The sequence below is a fragment of the Procambarus clarkii genome, chromosome 41 (genome assembly GCF_040958095.1).
Source record: "Procambarus clarkii isolate CNS0578487 chromosome 41, FALCON_Pclarkii_2.0, whole genome shotgun sequence".
Taxonomy (NCBI): domain Eukaryota; kingdom Metazoa; phylum Arthropoda; class Malacostraca; order Decapoda; family Cambaridae; genus Procambarus; species Procambarus clarkii.
Genome location: NC_091190.1, coordinates 3,559,235 through 3,582,013, shown reverse-complemented (window position 1 = coordinate 3,582,013; position 22,779 = coordinate 3,559,235).

The window sequence follows — 22,779 nt, the reverse complement described above, 5'->3', positions numbered from 1 at the left end:
TGATAAAAATCAAAGTGTTTTCATTAGAATTAACTAAAATGTTCCTGGTTTTCCGTTTATATTACCGATGGAAGATGTACACGAAAATCGCTCTATTCCGGCTGAAACGTCGATATATGCAATAAAAAAAGAACTTCTCCCCATTTCAATATCTTACTCAGTATTTTAACGAGAAACAAATAGTTGATTGTAACTGAAGTATTTAAGGTTATTATCTAATCAATTATGTGTTTGCATAATTTTTATCGAATATATATGAATTAATACCCATGGACGGAAAATTAAAAAAACGTGGAAAAACGGCAAAATATTGCCTAATTCGATGATATTTTGTTTAAATCACATGAAGGAAAAGGGGATGATAAACGTCAAAATATTGCTAAATTCGATGATTTTTCGTACGAAACAAAATGCAAGAAAACTTGCTTAAAATGCAATATTAAGCGAAATTCTGAGATTTGAAGGGCAAATCACATATCGTGATACTACATGAAATAGTATCGGAATATTCGTAAAAATGAATATATTTGCGTAATATCAAACAACTTGATTAACGTGAAAAAGTTACTATTTTACCATATTTGAGGATTTTACCTTCAAATCATAGAGCGAGGTTTCGTATTATTTAGATCCAAGACCAGACATATGACAATGTTGTTTCCAATACAAATGATAAAAAACAATGTGTTTTCATTAGAATTAACTATAATGTTCTTGATTTTCCGTTTATATTAACGATGGAAGATGTACACGTAAAACCGCTCTAATCCGGCTGAAACGTCGATATATGCAATAAAAACCGAACTTCTCCCCTTTTCAATATCTTACTCAGTATTTTAACGAGAAACAAATAGTTGATTGAAAATGAAGTATTTAAGGTTATTATCTAATCAATTATGTGTTTGCATCATTTTTATCGTATATATATTAATTAATACCCATGGACTGAAAATTCAAAAAACGTGGAAAAACGGCAAAATATTGCCTAATTCGATGATATTTTGTTTAAATCACATGAAGGAAAATGGGATGATAAACATCAAAATATTGCTAAGTTCGATGATTTTTCGTACGAAACAAAATGCAAGAAAACTTGCTTAAAATGCAATATTACGCGAAATTCTGAGATTTTAAGGCCAAATCACATATCGTGATACTACATGAAATAGTATCGAAATATTGGTTAAAATGAATATATTTACGTAATATCAAACTACATGAAAAACGTGAAAAAAGTCACTATATAACCATATTTGAGGATTTTAACTTCAAATCATAGAGCGAGGTTTCGTATTATTTAGATCCAAGAAAAGACATATGACAATGTTGTTTCCAATACAAATGATAAAAAACAATGTGTTTTCATTAGAATTAACTATAATGTAATTGATTTTCCGTTTATATTAACGATGGAAGATGTACACGTAAAACCGTTCTAATCCGGCTGAAACGTCGATATATGCAATAAAAACCGAACTTCTCCCCTTTTCAATATCTTACTCAGTATTTTAACGAGAAACAAATAGATGATTGAAAATGAAGTATTTAAGGTTATTATCTAATCAATTATGTGTTTGCATCATTTTTATCGTATATATATATGAATTAATACCCATGGACGGAAAATTCACAAAAACGTGGAAAACGGCAAAATATTGCCTAATTCGATGATATTTTGTTTAAATCACATGAAGGAAAAGGAGATGATAAACGTTAAAATATTGCTAAATTCGATGATTTTTCGTACGAAGCAAAATGCAAGAAAACTTGCTTAAAATGCAATATTATGCGAAATTCTGAGATTTGAAGGCCAAATCACATATCGTGATACTACATGAAATAGTATCGAAATATTGGTAGAAATGAATATATTTACGTAATATCAAACTACATGAAAAACGTGAAAAAAGTCACTATATAACCATATTTGAGGATTTTAACTTCAAATCATAGAGCGAGGTTTCGTATTATTTAGTTCCAAGAAAAGACATATGACAATGTTGTTTCCAATACAAATGATAAAAAACAATGTGTTTTCATTAGAATTAACTATAATGTTCTTGATTTTCTGTTTATATTAACGAGGGAAGATGTACACGTAAAATCGCTCTAATCCGGCTGAAACGTCGATATATGCAATAAAAACCGAACTTCTCCCCTTTGAACATCTTACTCAGTATTTTAACGAGAAACAAATAGTTGATTGAAAAAGAAGTATTTAAGGTTATTATCTAATCAATTATGTGTTTGCATCATTTTTATCGTATATATATGAATTAATACCCATGGACTGAAAATTCACAAAAACGTGGAAAACGACAAAATATTGCCTAATTCGATGATATTTTGTTTAAATAACATGAAGGAAAAGGGGATGATAAATGTCAAAATATTGCTAAATTCGATGATTTTCCGTACGAAACAAAATGCAAGAAAACTTGCTTAAAATGCAATATTATGCGAAATTCTGAGATTTCAAGGCCAAATCACATATCGTGATACTACATGAAATAGTATCGAAATATTGGTAAAAATGAATATTTTTACTTAATATAACGTAATATTTAAGGTTATTATCCTTATTACATGGGAAGATGTACACGTAATTCAATGAAATACATGAAAAACGTGAAAAAAGTCACTATTTAACCATATTTGAGGATTTTAACTTCAAATCATACAGCGAGGTTTCATATTATTTGGATCCAAGAAAAGACATATGACAATGTTGTTTCCAATACAAATGATAAAAATCAAAGTGTTTTCATTAGAATTAACTAAAATGTTCCTGGTTTTCCGTTTATATTACCAATTGAAGATGTACACGAAAATCGCTCTATTCCGGCTGAAACGTCGATATATGCAATAAAAACAGAACTTCTCCCCTTTTCAACATCTTACTCAGTATTTTAACGAGAAACAAATAGTTGATTGAAAATGAAGTATTTAAGGTTATTATCTAATCAATTATGTGTTTGCATCATTTTTATCGAATATATATGAATTAATACCCATGGACTGAAAATTCAAAAAACGAGGAAAAACGGCAAAACATTGCCTAATTCGATGATATTTTGTTTAAATCACATGAAGGAAAAGGGGATGATAAACGTCAAAATATTGCTAAATTCGATGATTTTTCGTACGAAACAAAATGCAAGAAAACTTGCTTAAAATGCAATATTAAGCGAAATTCTGAGATTTGAAGGGCAAATCACATATCGTGATACTACATGAAATAGTATCGGAATATTGGTAAAAATGAATATATTTGCGTAATATCAAACTACATGATTAACGTGAAAATGTTACTATTTTACCATATTTGAGGATTTTACCTTCAAATCATAGAGCGAGGTTTCGTATTATTTAGATCCAAGAACAGACATATGACAATGTTGTTTCCAATACAAATGATAAAAAACAATGTGTTTTCATTAGAATTAACTATAATGTTCTTGATTTTCTGTTTATGTTAACGATGGAAGATGTACACGTAAAACCGCTCTAATCCGGCTGAAACGTCGATATATGCAATAAAAACCGAACTTCTCCCCTTTTCAATATCTTACTCAGTATTTTAACGAGAGACAAATAGATGATTGAAAATGAAGTATTTAAGGTTATTATCTAATCAATTATGTGTTTGCATCATTTTTATCGTATATATATATGAATTAATACCCAAGGACGGAAAATTCACAAACACCTGGAAAACGGCAAAATATTGCCTAATTCGATGATATTTTGTTTAAATCACATGAAGGAAAAGGAGATGATAAACGTTAAAATATTGCTAAATTCGATGATTTTTCGTACGAAGCAAAATGCAAGAAAACTTGCTTAAAATGCAATATTATGCGAAATTCTGATATTTGAAGGCCAAATCACATATCGTGATACTACATGAAATAGTATCGAAATATTGGTAAAAATGAATATATTTACGTAATATCAAACTACATGAAAAACGTGAAAAAAGTCACTATATAACCATATTTGAAGATTTTAACTTCAAACCATAGAGCGAGGTATCGTATTATTTAGTTCCAAGAGAAGACATGACAATGTTGTTTCCAATCGTTTTGAAAAGACATGACAATGTTGTTTCCAATGTTGTTTTCCACAAAAACGTGGAAAACGACAAAATATTGCCTAATTCGATGATATTTTGTTTAAATCACATGAAGGAAAAGGGGATGATAAACGTCAAAATATTGCTAAATTCGATGATTTTCCGTACGAAACAAAATGCAAGAAAACGTGCTTAAAATGCAATATTATGCGAAATTCTGAGATTTCAAGGCCAAATCACATATCGTGATACTACATGAAATAGTATCGAAATATTGGTAAAAATGAATATATTTACGTAATATCAAACTACATGAAAAACGTGAAAAAAGTCACTATATAACCATATTTGAAGATTTTAACTTCAAATCATAGAGCGAGGTTTCGTATTATTTAGTTCCTAGAAAAGACATATGACAATGTTGTTTCCAATACAAATGATAAAAACAATGTGTTTTCATTAGAATTAACTGTAATGTTCTTGATTTTCCGTTTATATTAACGAGGGAAACGTACACGTAAAACCGCTCTAATCCGGCTGAAACGTCGATATATGCAATAAAAACCGAACTTCTCCCCTTTTCAATATCTTACTCAGTATTTTAACGAGAAACAAATAGATGATTGAAAATGAAGTATTTAGGGTTATTATCTAATCAATAATATTATCTTATCATAATATCAAATTATGTGTTTGCATCATTTTTATCGTATATATATGAATTAAAACCCATGGACTGAAAATTCACAAAAACGTGGAAAACGGCAAAATATTGCCTAATTCGATGATATTTTGTTTAAATAACATGAAGGAAAAGGAGATGATAAACGTCAAAATATTGCTATATTCGATGATTTTTCGTACGAAACAAAATGCAAGAAAACTTGCTTAAAATGCAATATTATGCGAAATTCTGAGATTTGAAGGCCAAATAACATATCGTGATACTACATGAAATAGTATCGAAATATTGGTAAAAATGAATATATTTACGTAATATCAAACTGCATGAAAAACGTGAAAATTCACAATATAACCATATTTGAGGATTTTAACTTCAAATCATAGAGCGAGGTTTCGTATTATTTAGATCCAAGAAAAGACATATGACAATGTTGTTTCCAATACAAATGATAAAAAACAATGTGTTTTCATTAGAATTAACTATAATGTTCTTGATTTTCCGTTTATATTATCGATGGAAGATGTACACGTAAAACCGCTCTAATCCGGCTGAAACGTCGATATATGCAATAAAAACCGAACTTCTCCCCTTTTCAATATCTTACTCAGTATTTTAACGAGAAACAAATAGATGATTGAAAATGAAGTATTTAAGGTTATTATCAAATCAATTATGTGTTTGCATCATTTTTATCGTATATATATATGAATTAATACCCATGGACGGAAAATTCACAAAAACGTGGAAAACGGCAAAATATTGCCTAATTCGATGATATTTTGTTTAAATCACATGAAGGAAAAGGAGATGATAAACGTTAAAATATTGCTAAATTCGATGATTTTTTTGTTCGAAGCAAAATGCAAGAAAACTTGCTTAAAATGCAATATTATGAGAAATTCTGAGATTTGAAGGCCAAATCACATATAGTGATACTACATGAAATAGTATCGAAATATTGGTAAAATGAATTTATTTACGTAATATCAAACTACATGAAAAACGTGAAAAAAGTCACTATATAACCATATTTGAGGATTTTAACTTCAAATCATAGAGCGAGGTTTCGTATTATTTAGTTCCAAGAAAAGACATATGACAATGTTGTTTCCAATACAAATGATAAAAAACAATGTGTTTTCATTAGAATTAACTATAATGTTCTTGATTTTCCGTTTATATTAACGAGGGAAACGTACACGTAAAACCGCTCTAATCCGGCTGAAACGTCGATATATGCAATAAAAACCGAACTTCTCCCCTTTTCAATATCTTACTCAGTATTTTAACGAGAAACAAATAAATGATTGAAAATGAAGTATTTAGGGTTATTATCTAATCAATAATATTATCTTATCATAATATCAAATTATGTGTTTGCATCATTTTTATCGTATATATATATGAATTAAAACCCATGGACTGAAAATTCACAAAAACGTGGAAAACGGCAAAATATTGCCTAATTCGATGATATTTTGTTTAAATAACATGAAGGAAAAGGAGATGATAAACGTCAAAATATTGCTATATTCGATGATTTTTCGTACGAAACAAAATGCAAGAAAACTTGCTTAAAATGCAATATTATGCGAAATTCTGAGATTTGAAGGCCAAATCACATATCGTGATACTACATGAAATAGTATCGAAATATTGGTAAAAATGAATATATTTACGTAATATCAAACTACATGAAAAACGTGAAAATTCACTATATAACCATATTTGAGGATTTTAACTTCAAATCATAGAGCGAGGTTTCGTATTATTTAGATCCAAGAAAAGACATATGACAATGTTGTTTCCAATACAAATGATAAAAAACAATGTGTTTTCATTAGAATTAACTATAATGTTCTTGATTTTCCGTTTATATTATCGATGGAAGATGTACACGTAAAACCGCTCTAATCCGGCTGAAACGTCGATATATGCAATAAAAACCGAACTTCTCCCCTTTTCAATATCTTACTCAGTATTTTAACGAGAAACAAATAGATGATTGAAAATGAAGTATTTAAGTTTATTATCTAATCAATTATGTGTTTGCATCATTTTTATCGTATATATATGAATTAAAACCCATGGACTGAAAATTCACAAAAACGTGGAAAACGGCAAAATATTGTCTAATTCGATGATATTTTCTTTAAATCACATGAAGGAAAAGGAGATGATAAACGTTAAAATATTGCAAAATTCGATGATTTTTCGTACGAAGCAAAATGCAAGAAAACTTGCTTAAAATGCAATATTATACGAAATTCTGAGATTTGAAGGCCAAATCACATATCGTGATACTACATGAAATAGTATCGAAATATTGGTAGAAATGAATATATTTACGTAATATCAAACTACATGAAAAACGTGAAAAAAGTCACTATATAACCATATTTGAGGATTTTAACTTCAAATCATAGAGCGAAGTTTCGTATTATTTAGTTCCAAGAAAAGACATATGACAATGTTGTTTCCAATACAAATGATAAAAAACAATGTGTTTTCATTAGAATTAACTATAATGTTCTTGATTTTCTGTTTATATTAACGAGGGAAGATGTACACGTAAAATCGCTCCAATCCGGCTGAAACGTCGATATATGCAATAAAAACCGAACTTCTCCCCTTTTCAACATCTTACTCAGTATTTTAACGAGAAACAAATAGATGATTGAAAAAGAAGTATTTAAGGTTATTATCTAATCAATTATGTGTTTGCATCATTTTTATCGTATATATATGAATTAATACCCATGGACTGAAAATTCACAAAAACGTGGAAAACGACAAAATATTGCCTAATTCGATGATATTTTGTTTAAATCAAATGAAGGAAAAGGGGATGATAAACGTCAAAATATTGCTAAATTCGATGATTTTCCGTACGAAACAAAATGCAAGAAAACTTGCTTAAAATGCAATATTATGCGAAATTCTGAGATTTCAAGGCAAAATCACATATCGTGATACTACATGAAATAGTATCGAAATATTGGTAAAAATGAATATTTTTACGTAATATAACGTAATATTTAAGGTTATTATCCTTATTACATGGGAAGATGTACACGTAATTCAATGAAATACATGAAAAACGTGAAAAAATTCACTATTTAACCATATTTGAGGATTTTAACTTCAAATCATACAGCGAGGTTTCATATTATTTGGATCCAAGAAAAGACATATGACAATGTTGTTTCCAATACAAATGATAAAAATTAAAGTGTTTTCATTAGAATTAACTAAAATGTTCCTGGTTTTCCGTTTATATTACCAATGGAAGATGTACACGAAAATCGCTCTATTCCGGCTGAAACGTCGATATATGCAATAAAAACAGAACTTCTCCCCTTTTCAATATGTTATTCAGTATTTTAACGAGAAACAAATAGTTGATTGAAAATGAAGTATTTAAGGTTATTATCTAATCAATTATGTGTTTGCATCATTTTTATCGAATATATATACCCATGGACTGAAAATTCAAAAAACGTGGAAAAACGGCAAAACATTGCCTAATTCGATGATATTTTGTTTAAATCACATGAAGGAAAAGGGGATGATAACGTCAAAATATTGCTAAATTCGATGATTTTTCGTACGAAACAAAATGCAAGAAAACTTGCTTAAAATGCAATATTACGCGAAATTCTGAGATTTGAAGGGCAAATCACATATCGTGATACTACATGAAATAGTATCGGAATATTGGTAAAAATGAATATATTAGCGTAATATCAAACTACATGATTAACGTGAAAAAGTTACTATTTTACCATATTTGAGGATTTTACCTTCAAATCATAGAGCGAGGTTTCGTATTATTTAGATCCAAGAACAGACATATGACAATGTTGTTTCCAATACAAATGATAAAAAACAATGCGTTTTCATTAGAATTAACTATAATGTTCTTGATTTTCCGTTTATATTAACGAGGGAAGATGTACACGTAAAACCGCTCTAATCCGGCTGAAACGTCGATATATGCAATAAAAACCGAATTTCTCCCCTTTTCAATATCTTACTCAGTATTTTAACGAGAAACAAATAGATGATTGAAAATGAAGTATTTAAGTTTATTATCTAATCAATTATGTGTTTGCATCATTTTTATCGTATATATATGAATTAAAACCCATGGACTGAAAATTCACAAAAAAGTGGAAAACGGCAAAATATTGTCTAATTCGATGATATTTTCTTTAAATCACATGAAGGAAAAGGAGATGATAAACGTCAAAATATTGCTATATTCGATGATTTTTCGTACGAAACAAAATGCAAGAAAACTTGCTTAAAATGCAATATTATGCGAAATTCTGAGATTTGAAGGCCAAATCACATATCGTGATACTACATGAAATAGTATCGAAATATTGGTAAAAATGAATATATTTACGTAATATCAAACTACATGAAAAACGTAAAAAAAGTCACTATATAACCATATTTGAAGATTTTAACTTCAAATCATAGAGCGAGGTTTCGTATTATTTAGATCCAAGAAAAGACATATGACAATGTTGTTTCCAATACAAATGATAAAAAACAATGTGTTTTCATTAGAATTAACTATAATGTTCTTGATTTTCCGTTTATATTAACGATGGAAGATGTACACGTAAAACCGCTCTAATCCGGCTGAAACGTCGATATATGCAATAAAAACCGAACTTCTCCCCTTTTCAATAATGATTGTATTTTATTATCAGTATTTTAACTCAGTATTTTAACGAGAAACAAATAGATGATTGAAAATGAAGTATTTAAGGTTATTATCAAATCAATTATGTGTTTGCATCATTTTTATCGTATATATATATGAATTAATAGCCATGGACGGAAAATTCACAAAAACGTGAAAAACGGCAAAATATTGCCTAATTCGATGATATTTTGTTTAAATCACATGAAGGAAAAGGAGATGATAAACGTTAAAATATTGCTAAATTCGATGATTTTTTGTACGAAGCAAAATGCAAGAAAACTTGCTTAAAATGCAATATTATGCGAAATTCTGAGATTTGAAGGCCAAATCACATATCGTGATACTACATGAAATAGTATCGAAATATTGGTAAAAATGAATTTATTTACGTAATATCAAACTACATGAAAAACGTGAAAAAAGTCACTATATAACCATATTTGAGGATTTTAACTTCAAATCATAGAGCGAGGTTTCGTATTATTTAGTTCCAAGAAAAGACATATGACAATGTTGTTTCCAATACAAATGATAAAAAACAATGTGTTTTCATTAGAATTAACTATAATGTTCTTGATTTTCCGTTTATATTAACGAGGAAAGATGTACTCGTAAAACCGCTCTAATCCGGCTGAAACGTCGATATATGCAATAAAAACCGAACTTCTCCCCTTTTCAACATCTTACTCAGTATTTTAACGAGAAACAAATAGATGATTGAAAATGAAGTATTTAAGGTTATTATCTAATCAATTATGTGTTTCCATCATTTTTATCATATATATATGAATTAATACCTATGGACTGAAAATTCACAAAAACGTAGAAAACGGCAAAATATTGCCTAATTCGATGATATTTTGTTTAAATCACATGAAGGAAAAGGGCATGATGAACGTCAAAATATTGCTAAATTCGATGATATTCCGTACGAAACAAAATGCAAGAAAACTTGCTTAAAATGCAATATTATGCGAAACTCTGAGATTTCAAGGCCAAATCACATATCGTGATACTTCATGAAATAGTATCGAAATATTGGTAAAAATGAATATATTTACGTAATATCAAACTACATGAAAAACGTGAAAAAAGTCACTATATAACCCTATTTCAAGATTTTAACTTCAAATCATAGAGCGAGGTTTCGTATTATTTAGTTCCTAGAAAAGACATATGACAATGTTGTTTCCAATACAAATGATAAAAAACAATGTGTTTTCATTAGAATTAACTATAATGTTCTTGATTTTCCGTTTATATTAACGAGGGAAGATGTACACGTAAAACCGCTCTAATCCGGCTGAAACGTCGATATATGCAATAAAAAGCGAACTTCTCCCCTTTTCAATATCTTACTCAGTATTTTAACGAGAAACAAATAGATGATTGAAAATGAAGTATTTAAGGTTATTATCTAATCAATTATATGTTTGCATCATTTTTATCGTATATATATGAATTAATACCCATGGACTGAAAATTCACAAAAACGTGGAAAACGACAAAATATTGCCTAATTCGATGATATTTTGTTTAAATCACATGAAGGAAAAGGAGATGATAAACGTTCAAAATATTGCTAAATTCGATGATTTTTCGTACGAAGCAAAAGTGCAAGAAAACTTGCTTAAAATGCAATATTATGCGAAATTCTGAGATTTGAAGGCCAAATCACATATCGTGATACTACATGAAATAGTATCGAAATATTGGTAAAAATGAATTATATTTACGTAATATCAAACTACATGAAAAACGTGAAAAAAGTCACTATATAACCATATTTGAGGATTTTAACTTCAAATCATAGAGCGAGGTTTCGTATTATTTAGTTCCAAGAAAAGACATATGACAATGTTGTTTCCAATACAAATGATAAAAAACAATGTGTTTTCATTAGAATTAACTATAATGTTCTTGATTTTCCGTTTATATTAACGATGGAAGATGTACACGTAAAACCGCTCTAATCCGGCTGAAACGTCGATATATGCAATAAAAACCGAACTTCTCCCCTTTTCAATATCTTACTCAGTATTTTAACGAGAAACAAATAGATGATTGAAAATGAAGTATTTAAGGTTATTATCTAATCAATTATGTGTTTGCATCATTTTTATCGTATATATATGAATTAATAACCATGGACTGAAAATTCACAAAAACGTGGAAAACGGCAAAATATTGCCTAATTCGATGATATTTTCTTTAAATCACATGAAGGAAAAGGAGATGATAAACGTCAAAATATTGCTATATTCGATGATTTTTCGTACGAAACAAAATGCAAGAAAACTTGCTTAAAATGCAATATTATGCGAAATTCTGAGATTTGAAGGCCAAATCACATATCGTGATACTACATGAAATAGTATCGAAATATTGGTAAAAATGAATATATTTACGTAATATCAAACTACATGATAAACGTGAAAAAAGTCACTATTATAACCATATTTGAGGATTTTAACTTCAAATCATAGAGCGAGGTTTCGTATTATTTAGATCCAAGAAAAGACATATGACAATGTTGTTTCCAATACAAATGATAAAAAACAATGTGTTTTCATTAGAATTAACTATAATGTTCTTGATTTTCCGTTTATATTAACGAGGGAAGATGTACACGTAAAACCGCTCTAATCCGGCTGAAACGTCGATATATGCAATAAAAACCGAACTTCTCCCCTTTTCAATATCTTACTCAGTATTTTAACGAGAAACAAATAGATGATTGAAAATGAAGTATTTAAGGTTATTATCTAATCAATTATGTGTTTGCATCATTTTTATCGTATATATATGAATTAAAACCCATGGACTGAAAATTCACAAAAAAGTGGAAAACGGCAAAATATTGTCTAATTCGATGATATTTTCTTTAAATCACATGAAGGAAAAGGAGATGATAAACGTCAAAATATTGCTATATTCGATGATTTTTCGTACGAAACAAAATGCAAGAAAACTTGCTTAAAATGCAATATTATGCGAAATTCTGAGATTTGAAGGCCAAATCACATATCGTGATACTACATGAAATAGTATCGAAATATTGGTAAAAATGAATATATTTACGTAATATCAAACTACATGAAAAACGTAAAAAAAGTCACTATATAACCATATTTGAAGATTTTAACTTCAAATCATAGAGCGAGGTTTCGTATTATTTAGATCCAAGAAAAGACATATGACAATGTTGTTTCCAATACAAATGATAAAAAACAATGTGTTTTCATTAGAATTAACTATAATGTTCTTGATTTTCCGTTTATATTAACGATGGAAGATGTACACGTAAAACCGCTCTAATCCGGCTGAAACGTCGATATATGCAATAAAAACCGAACTTCTCCCCTTTTCAATATTTTATCAGTATTTTAACTCAGTATTTTAACGAGAAACAAATAGATGATTGAAAATGAAGTATTTAAGGTTATTATCAAATCAATTATGTGTTTGCATCATTTTTATCGTATATATATATGAATTAATAGCCATGGACGGAAAATTCACAAAAACGTGAAAAACGGCAAAATATTGCCTAATTCGATGATATTTTGTTTAAATCACATGAAGGAAAAGGAGATGATAAACGTTAAAATATTGCTAAATTCGATGATTTTTTGTACGAAGCAAAATGCAAGAAAACTTGCTTGAAATGCAATATTATGCGAAATTCTGAGATTTGAAGGCCAAATCACATATCGTGATACTACATGAAATAGTATCGAAATATTGGTAAAAATGAATTTATTTACGTAATATCAAACTACATGAAAAACGTGAAAAAAGTCACTATATAACCATATTTGAGGATTTTAACTTCAAATCATAGAGCGAGGTTTCGTATTATTTAGTTCCAAGAAAAGACATATGACAATGTTGTTTCCAATACAAATGATAAAAAACAATGTGTTTTCATTAGAATTAACTATAATGTTCTTGATTTTCCGTTTATATTAACGAGGGAAGATGTACACGTAAAACCGCTCTAATCCGGCTGAAACGTCGATATATGCAATAAAAACCGAACTTCTCCCCTTTTCAATATCTTACTCAGTATTTTAACGAGAAACAAATAGATGATTGAAAATGAAGTATTTAAGGTTAATATCTAATCAATTATGTGTTTGCATCATTTTTATCGTATATATATGAATTAAAACCCATGGACTGAAAATTCACAAAAACGTGGAAAACGGCAAAATATTGCCTAATTCGATGATATTTTGTTTAAATCACATGAAGGAAAAGGAGATGATAAACGTCAAAATATTGCTATATTCGATGATTTTTCGTACGAAACAAAATGCAAGAAAACTTGCTTAAAATGCAATATTATGCGAAATTCTGAGATTTGAAGGCCAAATCACATATCGTGATACTACATGAAATAGTATCGAAATATTGGTAAAAATGAATATATTTACGTAATATCAAACTACATGATAAACGTGAAAAAGTTCACTATATAACCATATTTGAGGATTTTAACTTCAAATCATAGAGCGAGGTTTCGTATTATTTAGATCCAAGAAAAGACATATGACAATGTTGTTTCCAATACAAATGATAAAAAACAATGCGTTTTCATTAGAATTAACTATAATGTTCTTGATTTTCCGTTTATATTAACGAGGGAAGATGTACACGTAAAACCGCTCTAATCCGGCTGAAACGTCGATATATGCAATAAAAACCGAACTTCTCCCCTTTTCAATATCTTACTCAGTATTTTAACGAGAAACAAATAGATGATTGAAAATGAAGTATTTAAGTTTATTATCTAATCAATTATGTGTTTGCATCATTTTTATCGTATATATATGAATTAAAACCCATGGACTGAAAATTCACAAAAAAGTGGAAAACGGCAAAATATTGTCTAATTCGATGATATTTTCTTTAAATCACATGAAGGAAAAGGAGATGATAAACGTCAAAATATTGCTATATTCGATGATTTTTCGTACGAAACAAAATGCAAGAAAACTTGCTTAAAATGCAATATTATGCGAAATTCTGAGATTTGAAGGCCAAATCACATATCGTGATACTACATGAAATAGTATCGAAATATTGGTAAAAATGAATATATTTACGTAATATCAAACTACATGAAAAACGTAAAAAAAGTCACTATATAACCATATTTGAAGATTTTAACTTCAAATCATAGAGCGAGGTTTCGTATTATTTAGATCCAAGAAAAGACATATGACAATGTTGTTTCCAATACAAATGATAAAAAACAATGTGTTTTCATTAGAATTAACTATAATGTTCTTGATTTTCCGTTTATATTAACGATGGAAGATGTACACGTAAAACCGCTCTAATCCGGCTGAAACGTCGATATATGCAATAAAAACCGAACTTCTCCCCTTTTCAATATCTTACTCAGTATTTTAACGAGAAACAAATAGATGATTGAAAATGAAGTATTTAAGGTTATTATCAAATCAATTATGTGTTTGCATCATTTTTATCGTATATATATATGAATTAATAGCCATGGACGGAAAATTCACAAAAACGTGGAAAACGGCAAAATATTGCCTAATTCGATGATATTTTGTTTAAATCACATGAAGGAAAAGGAGATGATAAACGTTAAAATATTGCTAAATTCGATGATTTTTTGTACGAAGCAAAATGCAAGAAAACTTGCTTAAAATGCAATATTATGCGAAATTCTGAGATTTAAGGCCAAATCACATATCGTGATACTACATGAAATAGTATCGAAATATTGGTAAAAATGAATATATTTACGTAATATCAAACTACATGAAAAACGTGAAAAAAGTCACTATATAACCATATTTGAGGATTTTAACTTCAAATCATAGAGCGAGGTTTCGTATTATTTAGTTCCAAGAAAAGACATATGACAATGTTGTTTCCAATACAAATGATAAAAAACAATGTGTTTTCATTAGAATTAACTATAATGTTCTTGATTTTCCGTTTATATTAACGAGGAAGATGTACACGTAAAACCGCTCTAATCCGGCTGAAACGTCGATATATGCAATAAAAACCGAACTTCTCCCCTTTTCAATATCTTACTCAGTATTTTAACGAGAAACAAATAGATGATTGAAAATGAAGTATTTAAGGTTATTATCTAATCAATTATGTGTTTGCATCATTTTTATCGTATATATATGAATTAATACCCATGGACTGAAAATTCACAAAAACGTAGAAAACGGCAAAATATTGCCTAATTCGATGATATTTTGTTTAAATCACATGAAGGAAAAGGGCATGATAAACGTCAAAATATTGCTAAATTCGATGATTTTCCGTACGAAACAAAATGCAAGAAAACTTGCTTAAAATGCAATATTATGCGAAATTCTGAGATTTCAAGGCCAAATCACATATCGTGATACTTCATGAAATAGTATCGAAATATTGGTAAAAATGAATATATTTACGTAATATCAAACTACATGAAAAACGTGAAAAAAGTCACTATATAACCCTATTTGAAGATTTTAACTTCAAATCATAGAGCGAGGTTTCGTATTATTTAGTTCCTAGAAAAGACATATGACAATGTTGTTTCCAATACAAATGATAAAAAACAATGTGTTTTCATTAGAATTAACTATAATGTTCTTGATTTTCCGTTTATATTAACGAGGGAAGATGTACACGTAAAACCGCTCTAATCCGGCTGAAACGTCGATATATGCAATAAAAAGCGAACTTCTCCCCTTTTCAATATCTTACTCAGTATTTTAACGAGAAACAAATAGATGATTGAAAATGAAGTATTTAAGGTTATTATCTAATCAATTATATGTTTGCATCATTTTTATCGTATATATATGAATTAATACCCATGGACTGAAAATTCACAAAAACGTGGAAAACGACAAAATATTGCCTAATTCGATGATATTTTGTTTAAATCACATGAAGGAAAAGGGGATGATAAACGTTAAAATATTGCTAAATTCGATGATTTTTTGTACGAAGCAAAATGCAAGAAAACTTGCTTAAAATGCAATATTATGCGAAATTCTGAGATTTGAAGGCCAAATCACATATCGTGATACTACATGAAATAGTATCGAAATATTGGTAAAAATGAATTTATTTACGTAATATCAAACTACATGAAAAACGTGAAAAAAGTCACTATATAACCATATTTGAGGATTTTAACTTCAAATCATAGAGCGAGGTTTCGTATTATTTAGTTCCAAGAAAAGACATATGACAATGTTGTTTCCAATACAAATGATAAAAAACAATGTGTTTTCATTAGAATTAACTATAATGTTCTTGATTTTCCGTTTATATTAACGAGGAAGATGTACACGTAAAACCGCTCTAATCCGGCTGAAACGTCGATATATGCAATAAAAACCGAACTTCTCCCCTTTTCAATATCTTACTCAGTATTTTAACGAGAAACAAATAGATGATTGAAAATGAAGTATTTAAGTTTATTATCTAATCAATTATGTGTTTGCATCATTTTTATCGTATATATATGAATTAAAACCCATGGACTGAAAATTCACAAAAACGTGGAAAACGGCAAAATATTGTCTAATTCGATGATATTTTCTTTAAATCACATGAAGGAAAAGGAGATGATAAACGTCAAAATATTGCTATATTCGATGATTTTTCGTACGAAACAAAATGCAAGAAAACTTGCTTAAAATGCAATATTATGCGAAATTCTGAGATTTGAAGGCCAAATCACATATCGTGATACTACATGAAATAGTATCGAAATATTGGTAAAAATGAATATATTTACGTAATATCAAACTACATGAAAAACGTAAAAAAAGTCACTATATAACCATATTTGAAGATTTTAACTTCAAATCATAGAGCGAGGTTTCGTATTATTTAGATCCAAGAAAAGACATATGACAATGTTGTTTCCAATACAAATGATAAAAAACAATGTGTTTTCATTAGAATTAACTATAATGTTCTTGATTTTCCGTTTATATTAACGATGGAAGATGTACACGTAAAACCGCTCTAATCCGGCTGAAACGTCGATATATGCAATAAAAACCGAACTTCTCCCCTTTTCAATATCTTACTCAGTATTTTAACGAGAAACAAATAGATGATTGAAAATGAAGTATTTAAGGTTATTATCAAATCAATTATGTGTTTGCATCATTTTTATCGTATATATATATGAATTAATAGCCATGGACGGAAAATTCACAAAAACGTGAAAAACGGCAAAATATTGCCTAATTCGATGATATTTTGTTTAAATCACATGAAGGAAAAGGAGATGATAAACGTTAAAATATTGCTAAATTCGATGATTTTTTGTACGAAGCAAAATGCAAGAAAACTTGCTTAAAATGCAATATTATGCGAAATTCTGAGATTTGAAGGCCAAATCACATATCGTGATACTACATGAAATAGTATCGAAATATTGCTAAAAATGAATTTATTTACGTAATATCAAACTACATGAAAAACGTGAAAAAAGTCACTATATAACCATATTTGAGGATTTTAACTTCAAATCATAGAGCGAGGTTTCGTATTATTTAGTTCCAAGAAAAGACATATGACAATGTTGTTTCCAATACAAATGATAAAAAACAATGTGTTTTCATTAGAATTAACTATAATGTTCTTGATTTTCCGTTTATATTAACGAGGGAAGATGTACACGTAAAACCGCTCTAATCCGGCTGAAACGTCGATATATGCAATAAAAACCGAACTTCTCCCCTTTTCAACATCTTACTCAGTATTTTAACGAGAAACAAATAGATGATTGAAAATGAAGTATTTAAGGTTATTATCTAATCAATTATGTGTTTCCATCATTTTTATCGTATATATATGAATTAATACCCATGGACTGAAAATTCACAAACACGTGGAAAACGGCAAAATATTGCCTAATTCGATGATATTTTGTTTAAATCACATGAAGGAAATGGAGATGATAAACGTTAAAATATTGCTAAATTCGATGATTTTTCGTACGAAGCAAAATGCAAGAAAACTTGCTTAAAATGCAATATTATGCGAAATTCTGATATTTGAAGGCCAAATCACATATCGTGATACTACATGAAATAGTATCGAAATATTGGTAAAAATGAATATATTTACGTAATATCAAACTACATGAAAAACGTGAAAAAAGTCACTATATAACCATATTTGAAGATTTTAACTTCAAACCATAGAGCGAGGTATCGTATTATTTAGTTCCAAGAGAAGACATGACAATGTTGTTTCCAATCGTTTTGAAAAGACATGACAATGTTGTTTCCAATGTTGTTTTCCACAAAAACGTGGAAAACGACAAAATATTGCCTAATTCGATGATATTTTGTTTAAATCACATGAAGGAAAAGGGGATGATAAACGTCAAAATATTGCTAAATTCGATGATTTTCCGTACGAAACAAAATGCAAGAAAACTTGCTTAAAATGCAATATTATGCGAAATTCTGAGATTTCAAGGCAAAATCACATATCGTGATACTACATGAAATAGTATCGAAATATTGGTAAAAATGAATATATTTACGTAATATCAAACTACATGAAAAACGTGAAAAAAGTCACTATATAACCATATTTGAAGATTTTAACTTCAAATCATAGAGCGAGGTTTCGTATTATTTAGTTCCTAGAAAAGACATGACAATGTTGTTTCCAATACAAATGATAAAAAACAATGTGTTTTCATTAGAATTAACTATAATGTTCTTGATTTTCCGTTTATATTAACGAGGGAAACGTACACGTAAAACCGCTCTAATCCGGCTGAAACGTCGATATATGCAATAAAAACCGAACTTCTCCCCTTTTCAATATCTTACTCAGTATTTTAACGAGAAACAAATAGATGATTGAAAATGAAGTATTTAGGGTTATTATCTAATCAATAATATTATCTTATCATAATATCAAATTATGTGTTTGCATCATTTTTATCGTATATATATGAATTAAAACCCATCGACTGAAAATTCACAAAAACGTGGAAAACGGCAAAATATTGCCTAATTCGATGATATTTTGTTTAAATAACATGAAGGAAAAGGAGATGATAAACGTCAAAATATTGCTATATTCGATGATTTTTCGTACGAAACAAAATGCAAGAAAACTTGCTTAAAATGCAATATTATGCGAAATTCTGAGATTTGAAGGCCAAATCACATATCGTGATACTACATGAAATAGTATCGAAATATTGGTAAAAATGAATATATTTACGTAATATCAAACTACATGAAAAACGTGAAAAATTCACTATATAACCATATTTGTGGATTTTAACTTCAAATCATAGAGCGAGGTTTCGTATTATTTAGATCCAAGAAAAGACATATGACAATGTTGTTTCCAATACAAATGATAACAAACAATGCGTTTTCATTAGTATTAACTATAATGTTCTTGATTTTCCGTTTATATTAACGAGGGAAGATGTACACGTAAAACCGCTCTAATCCGGCTGAAACGTCGATATATGCAATAAAAACCGAACTTCTCCCCTTTTCAATATCTTACTCAGTATTTTAACGAGAAACAAATAGATGATTGAAAATGAAGTATTTAAGTTTATTATCTAATCAATTATGTGTTTGCATCATTTTTATCGTATATATATGAATTAAAACCCATGGACTGAAAATTCACAAAAAAGTGGAAAACGGCAAAATATTGTCTAATTCGATGATATTTTCTTTAAATCACATGAAGGAAAAGGAGATGATAAACGTGAAAATATTGCTATATTCGATGATTTTTCGTACGAAACAAAATGCAAGAAAACTTGCTTAAAATGCAATATTATGCGAAATTCTGAGATTTGAAGGCCAAATCACATATCGTGATACTACATGAAATAGTATCGAAATATTGGTAAAAATGAATATATTTACGTAATATCAAACTACATGAAAAACGTAAAAAAGTCACTATATAACCATATTTGAGGATTTTAACTTCAAATCATAGAGCGAGGTTTCGTATTATTTAGATCCAAGAAAAGACATATGACAATGTTGTTTCCAATACAAATGATAAAAAACAATGTGTTTTCATTAGAATTAACTATAATGTTCTTGATTTTCCGTTTATATTAACGATGGAAGATGTACACGTAAAACCGCTCTAATCCGGCTGAAACGTCGATATATGCAATAAAAACCGAACTTCTCCCCTTTTCAATATCTTACTCAGTATTTTAACGAGAAACAAATAGATGATTGAAAATGAAGTATTTAAGGTTATTATCAAATCAATTATGTGTTTGCATCATTTTTATCGTATATATATATGAATTAATAGCCATGGACGGAAAATTCACAAAAACGTGAAAAACGGCAAAATATTGCCTAATTCGATGATATTTTGTTTAAATCACATGAAGGAAAAGGAGATGATAAACGTTAAAATATTGCTAAATTCGATGATTTTTTGTACGAAGCAAAATGCAAGAAAACTTGCTTAAATGCAATATTATGCGAAATTCTGAGATTTCAAGGCCAAATCACATATCGTGATACTTCATGAAATAGTATCGAAATATTGGTAAAAATGAATATATTTACGTAATATCAAACTACATGAAAAACGTGAAAAAAGTCACTATATAACCCTATTTGAAGATTTTAACTTCAAATCATAGAGCGAGGTTTCGTATTATTTAGTTCCTAGAAAAGACATATGACAATGTTGTTTCCAATACAAATGATAAAAAACAATGTGTTTTCATTAGAATTAACTATAATGTTCTTGATTTTCCGTTTATATTAACGAGGGAAGATGTACACGTAAAACCGCTCTAATCCGGCTGAAACGTCGATATATGCAATAAAAAGCGAACTTCTCCCCTTTTCAATATCTTACTCAGTATTTTAACGAGAAACAAATAGATGATTGAAAATGAAGTATTTAAGGTTATTATCTAATCAATTATATGTTTGCATCATTTTTATCGTATATATATGAATTAATACCCATGGACTGAAAATTCACAAAAACGTAGAAAACGGCAAAATATTGCCTAATTCGATGATATTTTGTTTAAATCACATGAAGGAAAAGGGCATGATAAACGTCAAAATATTGCTAAATTCGATGATTTTCCGTACGAAACAAAATGCAAGAAAACTTGCTTAAAATGCAATATTATGCGAAATTCTGAGATTTCAAGGCCAAATCACATATCGTGATACTTCATGAAATAGTATCGAAATATTGGTAAAAATGAATATATTTACGTAATATCAAACTACATGAAAAACGTGAAAAAAGTCACTATATAACCCTATTTGAAGATTTTAACTTCAATCATAGAGCGAGGTTTCGTATTATTTAGTTCCTAGAAAAGACATATGACAATGTTGTTTCCAATACAAATGATAAAAAACAATGTGTTTTCATTAGAATTAACTATAATGTTCTTGATTTTCCGTTTATATTAACGAGGGAAGATGTACACGTAAAACCGCTCTAATCCGGCTGAAACGTCGATATATGCTATAAAAAGCGAACTTCTCCCCTTTTCAATATCTTACTCAGTATTTTAAGGAGAAACAAATAGATGATTGAAAATGAAGTATTTAAGGTTATTATCTAATCAATTATATGTTTGCATCATTTTTATCGTATATATATGAATTAATACCCATGGACTGAAAATTCACAAAAACGTGGAAAACGACAAAATATTGCCTAACTCGATGATATTTTGTTTAAATCACATGAAGGAAAAGGGGATGATAAACGTTAAAATATTGCTAAATTCGATGATTTTTTGTACGTAGAAAATGCAAGAAAACTTGCTTAAAATGCAATATTATGCGAAATTCTGATATTTGAAGGCCAAATCACATATCGTGATACTACATGAAATAGTATCGAAATATTGGTAAAAATGAATATATTTACGTAATATCAAACTACATGAAAAACGTGAAAAAAGTCACTATATAACCATATTTGAAGATTTTAACTTCAAACCATAGAGCGAGGTATCGTATTATTTAGTTCCAAGAGAAGACATGACAATGTTGTTTCCAATCGTTTTGAAAAAACATGACAATGTTGTTTCCAATGTTGTTTTCCACAAAAACGTGGAAAACGACAAAATATTGCCTAATTCGATGATATTTTGTTTAAATCACATGAAGGAAAAGGGGATGATAAACGTCAAAATATTGCTAAATTCGATGATTTTCCGTACGAAACAAAATGCAAGAAAACTTGCTTAAAATGCAATATTATGCGAAATTCTGAGAT